Genomic DNA, 13,042 nt, shown 5'->3' on the forward strand with positions numbered 1-13,042 from the left:
CAGTAACCTCCTAACTAGTCTCTCTCCTTTAGCCCCTGTCAAATCAGCCTTTTTTCAACCCAGACACATCATATTACTTTCATGCTGAAAACCTGCAAACTGATCCAGCTCGCTCAAAGTCTTTACCATTACTTAAAAGATCCTACATGGTATGGCTCTCCATTACCTCACATGTCTTCTCTCTGCCACTCATCCTCCCTCCAACCACACTGGCCCTCTGCACTTCCCTGAACCCCTCAGGCACGTTTCCACATCAGGACCTAGATGCTTGCTTGATCCTCTGCCTGGGATGTCCTTCTCTGAGACAGCTCCCTCACTTTATCCATATCTTTATTCAAAATGTACCTTCTTAGTGAGGCCTCCCCTGGCCACCTTATCTTAGTTCAATATTCCCCAGCAATTTACATCTTTTTCCTCTTTGAGTTTTTGCGGTTATCACTAGAACTATATTTGACTCCTGTATTTTATTCATCTTCTTTCTCCCTCACTAGAGTGTAAGCTCGGTAGGGACAGAAATTTTGTCCATTTTGTTCACAGTGTACCCCCAATGCATGCACGAGAGAGTCAGGCTGTGTGCAAGTCACATAGTGCTCAGAAATGAGTTATTGGATGATTCATAAATGAAGAAATACAGATGTTTTTATGAAAACAATGAAGATGGAGAATGGAGTTATCTTAAGGAAGAAAATGATAACTCATTATTGGATACAACCATAATTTGTCTCTCATATTGTGAAGAATTCTACAACAATCCTGATTCTTACTGCTCTTTGAAGCTCCAACGCATGTTTCATCTTTTTCATGAATTCTTCCCTCACGGACTTAGTACTCAGGGATTCTCACCATTGCCCACCTCCTAAACCCTTACAGTCAGCATTAACCACTTACCACTTAAAGGCCTTGTATGGTACCTTAGCTGTACATGTGTAAGTGTGTGGGTACATTTGCAAATTCTTTTTCCAGCCCAACTGTCATCTTTTTGAGAACATGACCCTTATCTTATACTTCCATGTATCCCTCTCTTCCCTCCACTGAGAACTCCTGTAATTCTGTGTATGTCTTTTATCTGTGTTTCCTGGATATGAGGGGGACTAGAGCATCAAGATGTTTTTAAAAGTCAAGATTCACCAGGGCTCAGAGCGCTGGACATTCCTAGAAGTCTACCAGGAGAAACATCTCTGAATAACAGGGGAAGGTAAGAATGGCAACATTAGGATTGCAGTTTTTCTCTTTTTTCTTTTTTTCTTCCCCCAACCCCTGCCAATTATTATTCTTTTTTATTTTGGTAACATAACATAGATAAAATTTACCATCTTAACTATTTTTAAGTACGGTTCAGTGGTATTAAGTGCATTCCCACAGTTGTGAACCATTATCCCCGTCTCTTTCTTACATAAGCCTTTTTAGATGTCTGCTTCAGAAGCAAGTTAAAGATTTTCATATTCTTCCTTACATGGCACCACTACATCAGCGGCAACCCCTAAATTCCTGGGAGCCAAAGCTGCCCTTCATTTTTTGTTTTTGTTGCTTGTTTGTTTGTTTGTTTGTCTGTTTTCTAAAGCTACCTCAGGAATTTAAGGCACCATAATTACTGAAAAGGGATCCTGGCACTGGACATGCTAACTAGATAGGAATAGGCAAATACAGAAAACCATCAAAAAGTGTCAAGTAACAGCAAGCTTGGCAAATAACGTTTAAAACTGTTCCAAATAAAATTAAAGATAACTTCAAGTAATTTTACATTACCAAGAAAGCTTCATTGCAACAAAGTTTGTTTTCATTACCCAAAGGTTATTTTATAAATTTATTACAAGTATTTCACAACAAGTAATTTATTACAAGTATTTCACAACAAGTAATTTTGTACAACAGATGTTTTCCCCTCATCCTTGTCCATTTAACAGTTGTTCTCTATGATGAGTTACCTCATTCTATGTTCCCAGTAATTGCAGGCCAGGCAAACCAAGTGAGGTTGCTGAGCCATTGTAACCAACCTCTTTACCTATCCACTGGCCTCCAGCAAGTAGCATTTCCCCTTAATCTCCTATTCCTCTCCCTGTAAAACATTTCAATGGTTTTTTTTGTTTTGTTTTGTTTTTTGCTTTTTTGTTTTGTTTTGTTTTTTTGAGACAGAGTCACTCTGTCGCCCAGGCTGGAGTGCAGTGGCACGATCTCGGCTCACTGCAACCTCCGCCTCCTGGCTTCAAGTGATTCTCCTGCCTCAGCCTCCTGAGTAGCTGGGATTACAGGCGTGTGCCACCATACCCAGCTAATTTTTATATTCTTAGTAGAGACAGGGTTTCACTATGTTGGCCAGGTGGGTCTCGAACTACTGACCTCAAGTGATCACCCGCCTCGGCCTCCCAAAGTGCTGGGATTACAGGCATGAGTCAAGGCACCTGGGCTCAATAGGTTTTTTTTTTTTAGATGGAGTCTAGCTCTGTTGTCAGGCTAGAGTGCAGTAGCGCGATCTCGGCTCACTGCAACCTCTGCCTCCCAGGTTCAAGTGATTCTCCTGCCTCAGCCTCCTGAGTAGCAGGGATTACAGGCATCCGCCACCACACCCAGCTAATTTTTATATTTTTAGTAGAGACGGGGGTTGGTCTCGAACTCCTGACCTCGTGATCCGCCCACCTCGGCCTCCCAAAGTGCTTGGATTACAGGCATGAGCCACCACGCCCAGCCCTCAATAGGTTTTTTAAAAACAAACTCATAAGTTATTTACTAAATACATAGACATAAGTCCAGAAGAAGGCACTGGGAAAAGGTATTGTCTGTGTAATACAAATTTGCAGTCCAGGGCAGTCCTCCTCAGGAAGCCATATTTGCAGCACTTCAAAGCAAAGACTTTGAGCCATGCAGGCTTCAGTTCCCATCCTGATCCCTCCATGCATGAGCTGCACAACTCAGGAAAGACACCGTATCTCTGAACTTCACCTCCAGCCACTGGAAAATGGAGTGTAATAGCAGTAGTTACTTCTCATGATGTTTGTAAAGGTTAAATGGAGTAGGTGCAACTATAGCTCTAAGTTCTGTGCCCATACACAGTAAAATGTTTGATAAGAATTTATGAAGTATGCTAATAAATAATTATTTGTATTATTATTATGTAAGAGGAAGAAAAAGCAGCAGCAATATAAAAATCAATCATCACTCTTGAAGTGGGGAGAATAAATTTTAAACTGCACCCCTTCACTAACAAACTGTGAGTAGGAAAAAAAACTGCTTAAGAATTTGATCACAGTCTGGGCAATATAGAAGACTCTGCCTCTACAAAAAATTTAAAAATTAGCCAGGTGTGGTGGTGCTACAGGTAGGTGGTCTGTAGTCCTACCTACTCAAGCGGCTAAAGTGGGAGGATCCCGTGAGCCCAGGAGTTCAAAGTTGCAGTGAGTCACGATCATGCCACTGCACTCCAGCCTAGGTGACAGAGTGAGACTCTATATCCAAAGGGGAAAAAAAAATGATCATCAAGAATTTGATTTTCTTTCTCCAAAAATCAAAGCTTTTACCAGTTCTTCATATCACATTTCCACCACGCCCAGCTAATTTTTTTATTTTTATTTTATTTTAGTAGAGACGGTGTTTCACCACATTGGGCAGGCTGGTCTTGAACTCCTGGCCTCAGGAATTCAAGAACTCGGCCTCCCAAAGTGCTGGGATTACAGGCATGAGCCACCACACCCGGCCTAATTTTTGTATTTTTAGTAGAGATGAGGTTTCACCATGTTGGCCAGGCTGGTCTCAAACTCCTGACCTCAAGTGATCTGCCTGCCTTGGACTCCCAAAGTGCTGGGATTACAGGCATGAGCCACCACACCCAGCCCCTACAACCTTCCTAACAGTCTGTTGTATGCATTGCCTTGTCGGTGGTGCATGAGGCAACGAGGAAGCAGGCACTGGGGCCGATCTGGGGTCATGTGGGCAGGAAAAAGCCAGGAGCCAAAGGACAGGAGATTGGTGAGGAGAAAATGAAATAAAAGAGCTAATACGAATTATGAGTTAAAAAGGCAGGAGAGAATAGAAGCTCTAACAAGAATCCTAGAAAGTACTGGGGAGGGCACTAGACAGACAACATGCGATGAGATGAAAGCTTCAGTTACGCTGTTTGGAACAGATGTTAAAGAAAAATAGGAAGGCTGGAGGACTCGGGGATACTATGATTACAATTGTTAATTCACATATCTGCTGCTAACTTAAAATTTTATGCAACTGTTCACTTATATTTGGTCAGATCTAATTACAAAATGTTAGCTAAGAATCATCAGTTAGGAAGTTAAAATTTACAAGGATATTTTACTTAAAACCTGTGGACAAGGTGATTATTTGATCAAAACTCTTACATTTAAATAAGTGCAAAAGTACAAATCAGTAACTATTTTAAAATATCATATAATATATTAAAAGCATGCCAGGCGTGGTGGCTCACACCTATAATCCCAGCACTTTGGGAGGCTGAAGCTGGAGGATCGCTTTAGCCCAGGAGTTTGGGGCAAGTCTCTACAAAATTCAAAAATTAGCCAGGTGTGGTGGTATGCACCTGTAGTCCCAGCTACTCAAGAGGCTGAGGCAGAAGGATCACTTGAGCCCAGGAATTCGAGGCAGTGAGCTGTGATCACGCCACCACACTCCAGCCTGGGCAATAGCAAGACCCTGCCTCAAAAAAATAAAATAAAAACTAATTTGTGTATATATGTGTGTGTATATACATGTATTTATGTGTGTGTGTGTGTGTGTGTGTATATATATATAGAGAGAGAGAGAGAGAAAGCAAAATTGATGAAAATTGATGTAGGAATCAGCCTAAGTCAATGCAAATTTCACTTTTGCTGCTTTGTGTGAGTTGGAAAACTCATTTAAGCTGGGGAACTTCCATGAGTCTTATCTGTCAGTGAGGACAAGGAAGCCCTGGTCTGTCAGGCTGGACATACACAACCCGCATACCTGACCCCACCATTCATTCATTAGTGGGCTCCCTCCATTATTGAAGCTGCCATCTCTCCAGCCCTCTTGGATTTTTCTGGACTCTCCAAAATCCTCTGTGGATTTTTTTTGACTTGAACATCCCTTAAGAGTCTGGGCCTGGCTCATTCATTCAGTTTCTGCAGCTCCTTCACTCCACCCCTCCCCACTGCCTTGGACGTGGACTTCCTACTGCAGACACCATTCCTGCCACGGCACCTGCTCGTGCCCAAGAAGCCCAGCCTCAGGAAGCAGACAAGATTTTGACAATAACACCCACCACTAGGTTCCCATGATAATCAAATGAAATCATGTCTACAGAAGTTTTGTATAAAAATAAGGCTTTAGAACATGATTTTGTATTAGTCGTCACAAAAAGATGCCTAAATACCCCATGTTTTATATTAAGTCCTTCCAGCTTGGATTTAAATATATATATGCTAATCTACATAGTGTGCTTTCAGTTGCTATTTCTCTTGTGATGACATTCTCAACAGAATCCTCCTTAACTAAGATTTTAACACCTTAGTCCAGGACATAAGTTCTACTAGATGGTTCCAGGTGCCAAGTCATTTGGTAGCTGTAACTGAGCAACCCATCATCCCTGAGGTTTGTGTAAAGTTGATGTACTGGGGTATTCTAAGTAAGAAACAGAATTTTGCCAATCATTGAAAGTTAAAATAGCTGAGCATGGTGGCTCATGCCTGTAATCCCAGCATTTTGGGAGGCTGAAGGAGGCGGATCACTTGAGCCCAAGAGTTTAAGACCAGTCTGGGAAACATGTCAAAACCCTGTCTCTATAAAAAACACAAAAATTAGCAGGGCATGGTGGCACATGCCTATGGTCCCAGCTACTCAGGAGGCTGCATTAGGAGGATTATTTGAGCCCCGGGAGGCGGAGGTAAAGTGAACTGAGATCTCACCACTGCACTCCAGCCTGGGTGATAGAGTGAGACTCTGTCTCAAAAAAAAAAAAGGTTAAAATTATTTTAAAATTGTCAAGACATTTAGTATTAAATTCATTACTGGATAAAGAAATAGTCAACATAGCATTTGTAGAGGGCAATTGCGAGCACTTTCCGGGAAACTAAGTCTATTCTCACAGACTCTGGTTAGCCGGTTTCATTAAGGCTGTCTTTCCTACTGTCCCCTCTGTCAGTTACAGTCACTGGCTGACTCAGCCACAAAAGCTCCCTGTCATTTCTGGACAGGATTCCGACAGCTTCCAGAGCATCAATTCTGTCACTAACACTTATTTCTCTCCAACCTACATAAGATTGTATTAACTTAACCAGGCTAGAGACCTTCTTGTTCTGTTAAGATCAACCTTTAGGCCAGACCTGTCCTCGCTCTGAGTTTTTCTGCAGGGTCCACTTCAAGGCCTCTCCTTCCTGCTCCCTCTCAGCTGCCTCAGTCAGTGACTCAGTTCATGGTAGTCACGCTCAAGAACACACAAAAAAATGTTTCCCTCGGTTAACACTCCATTAGCTTTGGAGGTGAATTACTTTAGAGGTGGGCTTCTGCTAAATTATAACTGGCACATTCAGGTCAATTTCCCCTCCTCTATCTATTCTGACATATTTCTCTCTGGGGCAGTAAGAACTGCCACTTCTCTCCCAGAACCACCCGCTGTGCCTCTGCACAGGTGGTGCCCAGGTGCCGGAGCTGCCCAGGTGGGGGAGCATTCCAAACTATCTCCCTTGAAGAACACTCATGCTTCCAAGTGTCCCTCATGTATGTCATGAAAACTCACACAACACTGAAGATGCATCATGGTTATTTTCCACACAGAGGATACCCCGGGACCTTTTGCTGATTTCTGTAGAAATAACACAATATGCGTTAATGTTTGCTAATAATAATTAAGCTCAGTGAACTAGTCCATGTAGGATATCATGTAAAATTGACTGGACTTGGAAACTAACTGGAAATGGAGATGAGAGAGGTTTTACAAAAGGTTGAGTAGAGTGAGGAGGCGGGTGGTGAAGCCTTTACATGAAAATGGAATTTCAGGAGTGGGAGCAGGGTGGGAGAGGGATTGAAAGGTGGAGGAGCAGGGGAATAGCAGGGAATTAAATTGATTTTAGATATGTTGTGTTTGAGATACCTACAAAATGAGAATGGAGAACTGAAATGTAAAAGAAAGGTAGAGGCTGGAGAAACTGATTTGAGAATGATCATCATAAGAGATTATTCCTGAAGCCAGGGAAGTAGTTGAGAATTGCAGAAAAAAGAAGACAGAGGAAGAAAAGAGAAAGCTAATCTGTAAGACATGTTGCCATGCTTCTTTTGTCTGTCCCCTTTTGGGCACAAGTCTATTTATGGAAGAATGAGTAAGTGTTGTGACTAGAGAGAGCTTAGGATGGATGGAGAGACAGAGCACGGTACAAGAACAAGACTGAGGAGGACACATTTCAGTTAAGAAAGTCCTTATTTTCTCAGCTTTATCATTAGAAGTTAAGCCATTATCTTAACACCAACCAGGAATTCAGTAGTAAATTAATTCCCAGAATATGAATCAGTCAGCACAGCAATTGTGGAGAGAAATTGCAAGCACTTTATGCTAAGTCTACTCTCATACCCAGTAAAATACACAAGTCCTGCTAAAACTGTCTGCATCACCCATGCCCCCACAAACTTATTTATTCACACTGGACAAGGAAGCTTAGTAATCTACTAGACAGATCCAGAAAACAAAACTCTACTCTATCTGTGGTTAGACAATAAAAACCCAATTTATTTTTTTTCTACAAGATCTCAGAAAAGTCCACCTAAAATTTTGTATGCGAGCATTGATTTGTTCAATCACAATCATTATTTTCCCCATGATAACAAAATCTAGATTGGAAATTTTAACTTTCACTTTAAAGTTATTCAACTGTACTCGATACTAGCGCCAAGGAACGTGGTTTCTACCTGCTATTATAACAATCATACTGTAAATTTCTAGAATTATAACAGTCTTGTGTCTAGGTTAAGTCTGTACTAGTATTGCCCAATAAAAAACACAGATTACTGGTTCAGTAATCTGTGTTTCATCTCACTGGACACTCAAGGTTCTCCCACATGGGACTTTTTACCAAGCCCTACAACAATTCGGTAGAGTCTCACTGAAAATTGCTATTCTGTGCATCTCCTTTTGTTAACATGACTATAAAAGAAAAGAAGAGAATGACACACAGGCATCAGGCCAGGCGCGGTGGCTCACGCCTTTTATCCCGGCACTTTGGGAGGCTGAGGCTAAGGTCAGGAGTTGAAAACCAGCCTGGCCAACATAGTGAAACCCCATCTCTACTAAAAATACAAAAATTAGCCAGACGTGGTGGTAGGCTCCTGTAATTTCAGCTACTTGGGAGACTGAGGTGGGAGGATCAGTTGAGCCTGGGAGATTGAGGTTGAAGTGAACCGACATTGTGCCACTGCATTCCAGCCTGGGTGACAAAGTGAGACCCTGTTTCCAAAAAAAAAGAAAAGAAAAGAAATACAGGCATCAGATACATCTATTGTTTTTCTTGCCCTCCTCTCTGCTTCATCTTCTCTCTCCTTGAATCTGACCCATTCACACTCAAAGATTTTCTTATTGGGCTGGTTTGTTATTAATAGTTTCAGGCTCAGCTGTTTAGCATAGAGACTCCTAAACACAACTCTTTTTTTCCTCTCTCTCTCTCACACAGCCTGATGATGGACAGTGCTGAGAGTCAGCAGCTCTGCTCCCTGAGATCATGCAGGGACCCACATTCTTTCTACCTTCTTGTCCCCACTGTATCCAAAAGTTGCTGTTTACAAACCCATTTTCAAAGCTAGCTAACCACCACCATGGCCTGCAAAAGGAGGAAGGAGAAAGTGGAGGTACCACATTTCACTTCTGCTCACCCCCCACTGGCCAGAGGTTGGGAAATATAGTCCCTAGCCAGACAGCCTGTGCTCACTGAAATTAAGAGGTATATAGGGTTTTTTTAACTGAAGGAAGAAGGAGGGAACGGACTTTGCAGGACAATGAGCAGTCTCTACAGCAGCTAGTTCAGATTTAGGCTTAGAAATGCCAGGCTCAGCTGGGCACGGTGGCTCACACCTATAATCCCAGCACTTTAGGAGGCCAAGGCAGGTGGATCGCTTGAGCCCAGGAATTCGACACCAGCCTGGGCAACATGGCGAAACCCCATCTCTACAAAAAATACAAAACTTATCTGGGCACGGTGATGCACACCTGTAGCCCCAAGTGAGAATCTCACCTCAGCCCCCGACCCCCGAGAACAGGGGCCCGAGTACAGAGGATGGGGGTCCAAGTACAGGGGTCAGCAGGCCAAATACAGAGGTCAAGGGGCCGAGTACAGGGTTCAGGGGGCCAAGTACAGCGGTCAAGGGGCTGAGGTGCAAGGATCACTTGAGCCCAGGAGGCAGAGGTAAGCTAAGACTGCACCACTGCACTCCGGCCTGGGTGACAGAGTGAGAACCTGTCTCAAAAAAGAAAAGAAAAGAAAAGAAAATGCCAGGCTCACCCCGTCAGATCACAAAGACGTAGACATTTTTCATATTAGATCTTTGAGAAGGCTCAGCTATGGGTGCAGTATTAATCATGTCTCCAGGAAAGATATTATGTCTCAGGTATTGTGCCAAATACTTTATATACATGAACTCATATAACCCTCACAGCAAACATGGGATGTGGATACCCTCACAGCAAACATGGGATGTGCATACCACCATTCTCATTTTAGAGATAAAAAAGATGTATTTAGAGTAGTAAGGCAATTTTCCCAAGCTCAGACAGCTAAGTGGCAGCAACACGGGACAGGGTAGAGGGAGGTGGTAGATTTGAAATAAACTAGACAATTGGGCAAAGCTTAAAGCTAATGGGAATGGGATTGAAAGTCAGGCCTCCATGAGGTACTAGAGTGTGGACTAGGAACCAAGGACAATGGCAGAAGGCCATTCAGCTTGGATGACCCATGATGCCAGGATTAAATAAATAAGCCCTGGCCTGATTCTCACTAAGACACTGAGCAAGGGATGTGCTTACCCAGGGGCCCACCAAACCCTGAATCTAGTAGTAACTCACCTCTTCTGCCCCACCTCACTGGGTGGGGAAACTCCTGCATGGTGCTATAATCAATTTCCACGTTTCAGGACCAGGAAGGGACTCTGCCCCTACTCAGTCATTCAGCACATGTATTGGGTGCCATCCTTTGATCAGACCTTGGGAATATAGAGGTAAACAAGAACAAAATCATGCCTTCTCTCACAGAATGCATGGAAGAGAAAGTAGACACTAGATATTGTGCTCACAATAATGGGTAGCAAATGTTGTGGTAGGGAAAGTGCCGGGCGATGGCCTTCCTGATGTGAAGAGAGAGGTGCCCTCCAACAGGAGGGAGGAGCCCATTCACAACCAGGAGAGAGGGATCCTTTCACAACCAGCAGGGAGAAGCCCATTCATAGCCAGAGGGGTCCATTCACAACCAGGAGAGAGGGGTGCATTCATCACCAGGAGAGAGGGGCCCATTCACAACCAGGAGGGAGGGGCACTTCATCAGGAGGGAGGGGCCCATTTATAACAAGGAGGGAAAGGCCCATTCACAACCAGGAGGGAAAGTCCATTCTTTCCAGAGAACTAAAGGATAATGGTTTAAGCAAGTGGGCAGGAAGACTGTGAAGACTGACAACAAGGATGAGCTGAGACAATAACCAGAGAAGTATTCTGTGTAGACCACAGAACACAAGTACTGCTGCTTTAAGCCACTGTTCTATGGTTGCAAAAAGAAGATGGCATAAGAGTTTTTAAAAGGACCCAATAATCAAATGATTGTACCACTGACTTTCTTCTTGAAACCTCATTTCCAAGATCCTGACTCTGATTTATTTTAATTTGATCTTTTATCAAGGACTATCTTTTTCTGGTGACCCTTACCTCCCTCGTATTGATGCTTTAATTTAATCCCTTCAACTTCACTGATCTGATTCCTTTCCCCTACCACTTTTTCCTGGGGCAACCAGTGCTTATGACAGACAACATCTTCTAAGCAAACAGTTGCTACAAAATGTTAGTGGCAATCACTACTGCTAATGAAAGTAAACTACAAGAATATTTGTATCATCAGTCTAACTGTCAGAGGCGTTCGAACAAGAGCAACTCCATCTTGAATATGGGCTGGGTAAATTAAGGCTGAGACCTACTGGGCTACATTCCCAGAGGGTTAAACATCCTAAGTCACAGGATAAGGTAGGAGGTCGGCACAAGATACAGGTCGTGAAGACCTTCTGATAAAACAGGTTGCAGTAAAGAAGCTGGCCAAAACCCACCAAAACCAAGATGGCAATGAGAGTGACCTCTGCTCTCCTCACTGCTGCATACTCCCACTAGCGCCATGACAGTTTACAAATGCCATGGCAACAACAAGAAGTCACCCTATATGACCTAAAAAGGGAGGCATAAGTAATCCACCCCTTGTTTAACATATAATAAAGAAATAACCATAAAAATGGGCAACCTGGGCCAGGCACGGTGGCTCACACCTGTAATCTCGCAGGTTGGGAGGCTGAGGCAGGCAGATCACCTGAGGTCAGGAGTTTCAGACCAGCCTGGCCAACACGGTGAAACCCCATCTCTACTAAAAATACAAAAATTAGCCGGGCGTGGTCGTGGGTGCCTGTAATCCCAGCTACTCAGGAGGGTGAGGCAGGAGAATCACTTGAACCTGGGAGGCGGAGGTTGCAGTGAGCCAAGATCACACCACTGAACTCCAGCCCAGGCGACAGTGCGAGACTCCATTTCAAAAAAAAAAAAAAAAGGGCAACCTGCAGCACTCAAGCTGCTCTGCCTATGAAGTACCCATTCTTTTATTCCTTTACTTTCTTAATAAACTTACTTTCACTTTATGGACTTGCCTCAAATTCTTTCTTGCATGAGATCCAAGAACCCTCTCCTGGGGTCTGGACTAGCACCTTTTCCCAGTAACACAACTATAGCACTCCTTGAACACTTTCAATTTAAAGTATAATTCCCACGTTCTTAAGATCAGAAACATACACTATTGTAAAGGAGAATTAAGTGACACAATGAACAGTGTTGGTGTCATTACCCACAGGAGCTAAGAATTCAGGCTGTTAGGTGAAGAACGGGGAAGACAGCCAGGTGCAGTGGCTCACTCCTGTAATCCCAGCACTTTGGGAGGCCAAGGCGGGAGGATCATTTGAGTCAGGAGTTTAAGACCAGCCTGGTCAACATGGTGAAACCCCATCTCTACTAAAAATACAAAAAATTAGCCTAGCGTGGTGGCGGACGCCTGTAATCCCAGCTACTCAGGAGGCTGAGGCAGGAAAATTGCTTGTACCCAGGAGGCAGAGGTTGTAGTGAGCTGAGATCGTGCCACTGCACTCCAGTCTGGGCGACAGAGTGAGCTCCGTCTCCAAAAAAAACAAAAAAAAAAGAACGGGGAAGGCTACATAGTGTGTGTCCTGGAGTGTGGACCCTCATTATTGACTAGGTCCAGAATTAACTCAGTTCAAAGAGCAATGACGGAACAAAAAACCCCTTGGCAAAAAGTAAAAAACAGCAAAAAATTTAAGAAGCAGTGTTTGCAACTTCAGAGGGTGCTAAGATTTGAATATTTGTCACCTCCGAAAACTCATGTTAAAATTTAATCTCCAATTGGCAGTATTATCAGGTTGGGCCTTTAAGAGGTAACTGAGCCATGAGGGGTCTGCTGTCATGAATGGACTTGTCCATTCATGGATTAATGGGCATCATGGAAGTAGGACTGGTGGCTTTATAGGAAGAAGAAGAGAGACAAGAACCAGCACTCTCGGCCCCTCACCGTGCGATGCTCTGCACTACCTTGAGACTCTGCACAGAGTCCCCACCAGCAGAAAGCCCTCACCAGATGTAGCCCCTTGACCTTGGATTTCTCAGCCTCCGTAATACAAGAAATAAATTTCTTTAATTTGTAATTTACCCAGTCTCGGGTATTCTGTTATAAGCAACAGAAAATGGGCTAAAACAGAGAAGTAAGTTCTCCATTTTGAGGTACTTTATACCTCGGACTGTGTTGCTGTATACACCACAAATACTTCATCCCACAAG

At 43.4% G+C, this 13,042-nt stretch overlaps 1 long non-coding RNA gene across 1 annotated transcript in view; it reads right to left on the reverse strand.

The window, feature by feature from the left end:
• Window positions 1-836: 836 nt before the first annotated feature.
• LOC130541755 (uncharacterized) overlaps window positions 837-13,042 on the reverse strand; it is a 37,178-nt gene continuing 24,972 nt past the window's right edge. The window contains exons 2-6 of the long non-coding RNA XR_008955859.2: window positions 10,022-10,158; window positions 6,716-8,413; window positions 5,886-5,919; window positions 2,635-2,946; window positions 837-2,354 (exon numbers count right to left, since the gene is read on the reverse strand). This is a non-coding gene — a long non-coding RNA (uncharacterized LOC130541755). The remainder of the gene's footprint in view (window positions 2,355-2,634; window positions 2,947-5,885; window positions 5,920-6,715; window positions 8,414-10,021; window positions 10,159-13,042) is intronic.

Source organism: Pan paniscus, chromosome 7 (genome assembly GCF_029289425.2).
Source record: "Pan paniscus chromosome 7, NHGRI_mPanPan1-v2.0_pri, whole genome shotgun sequence".
Taxonomy (NCBI): domain Eukaryota; kingdom Metazoa; phylum Chordata; class Mammalia; order Primates; family Hominidae; genus Pan; species Pan paniscus.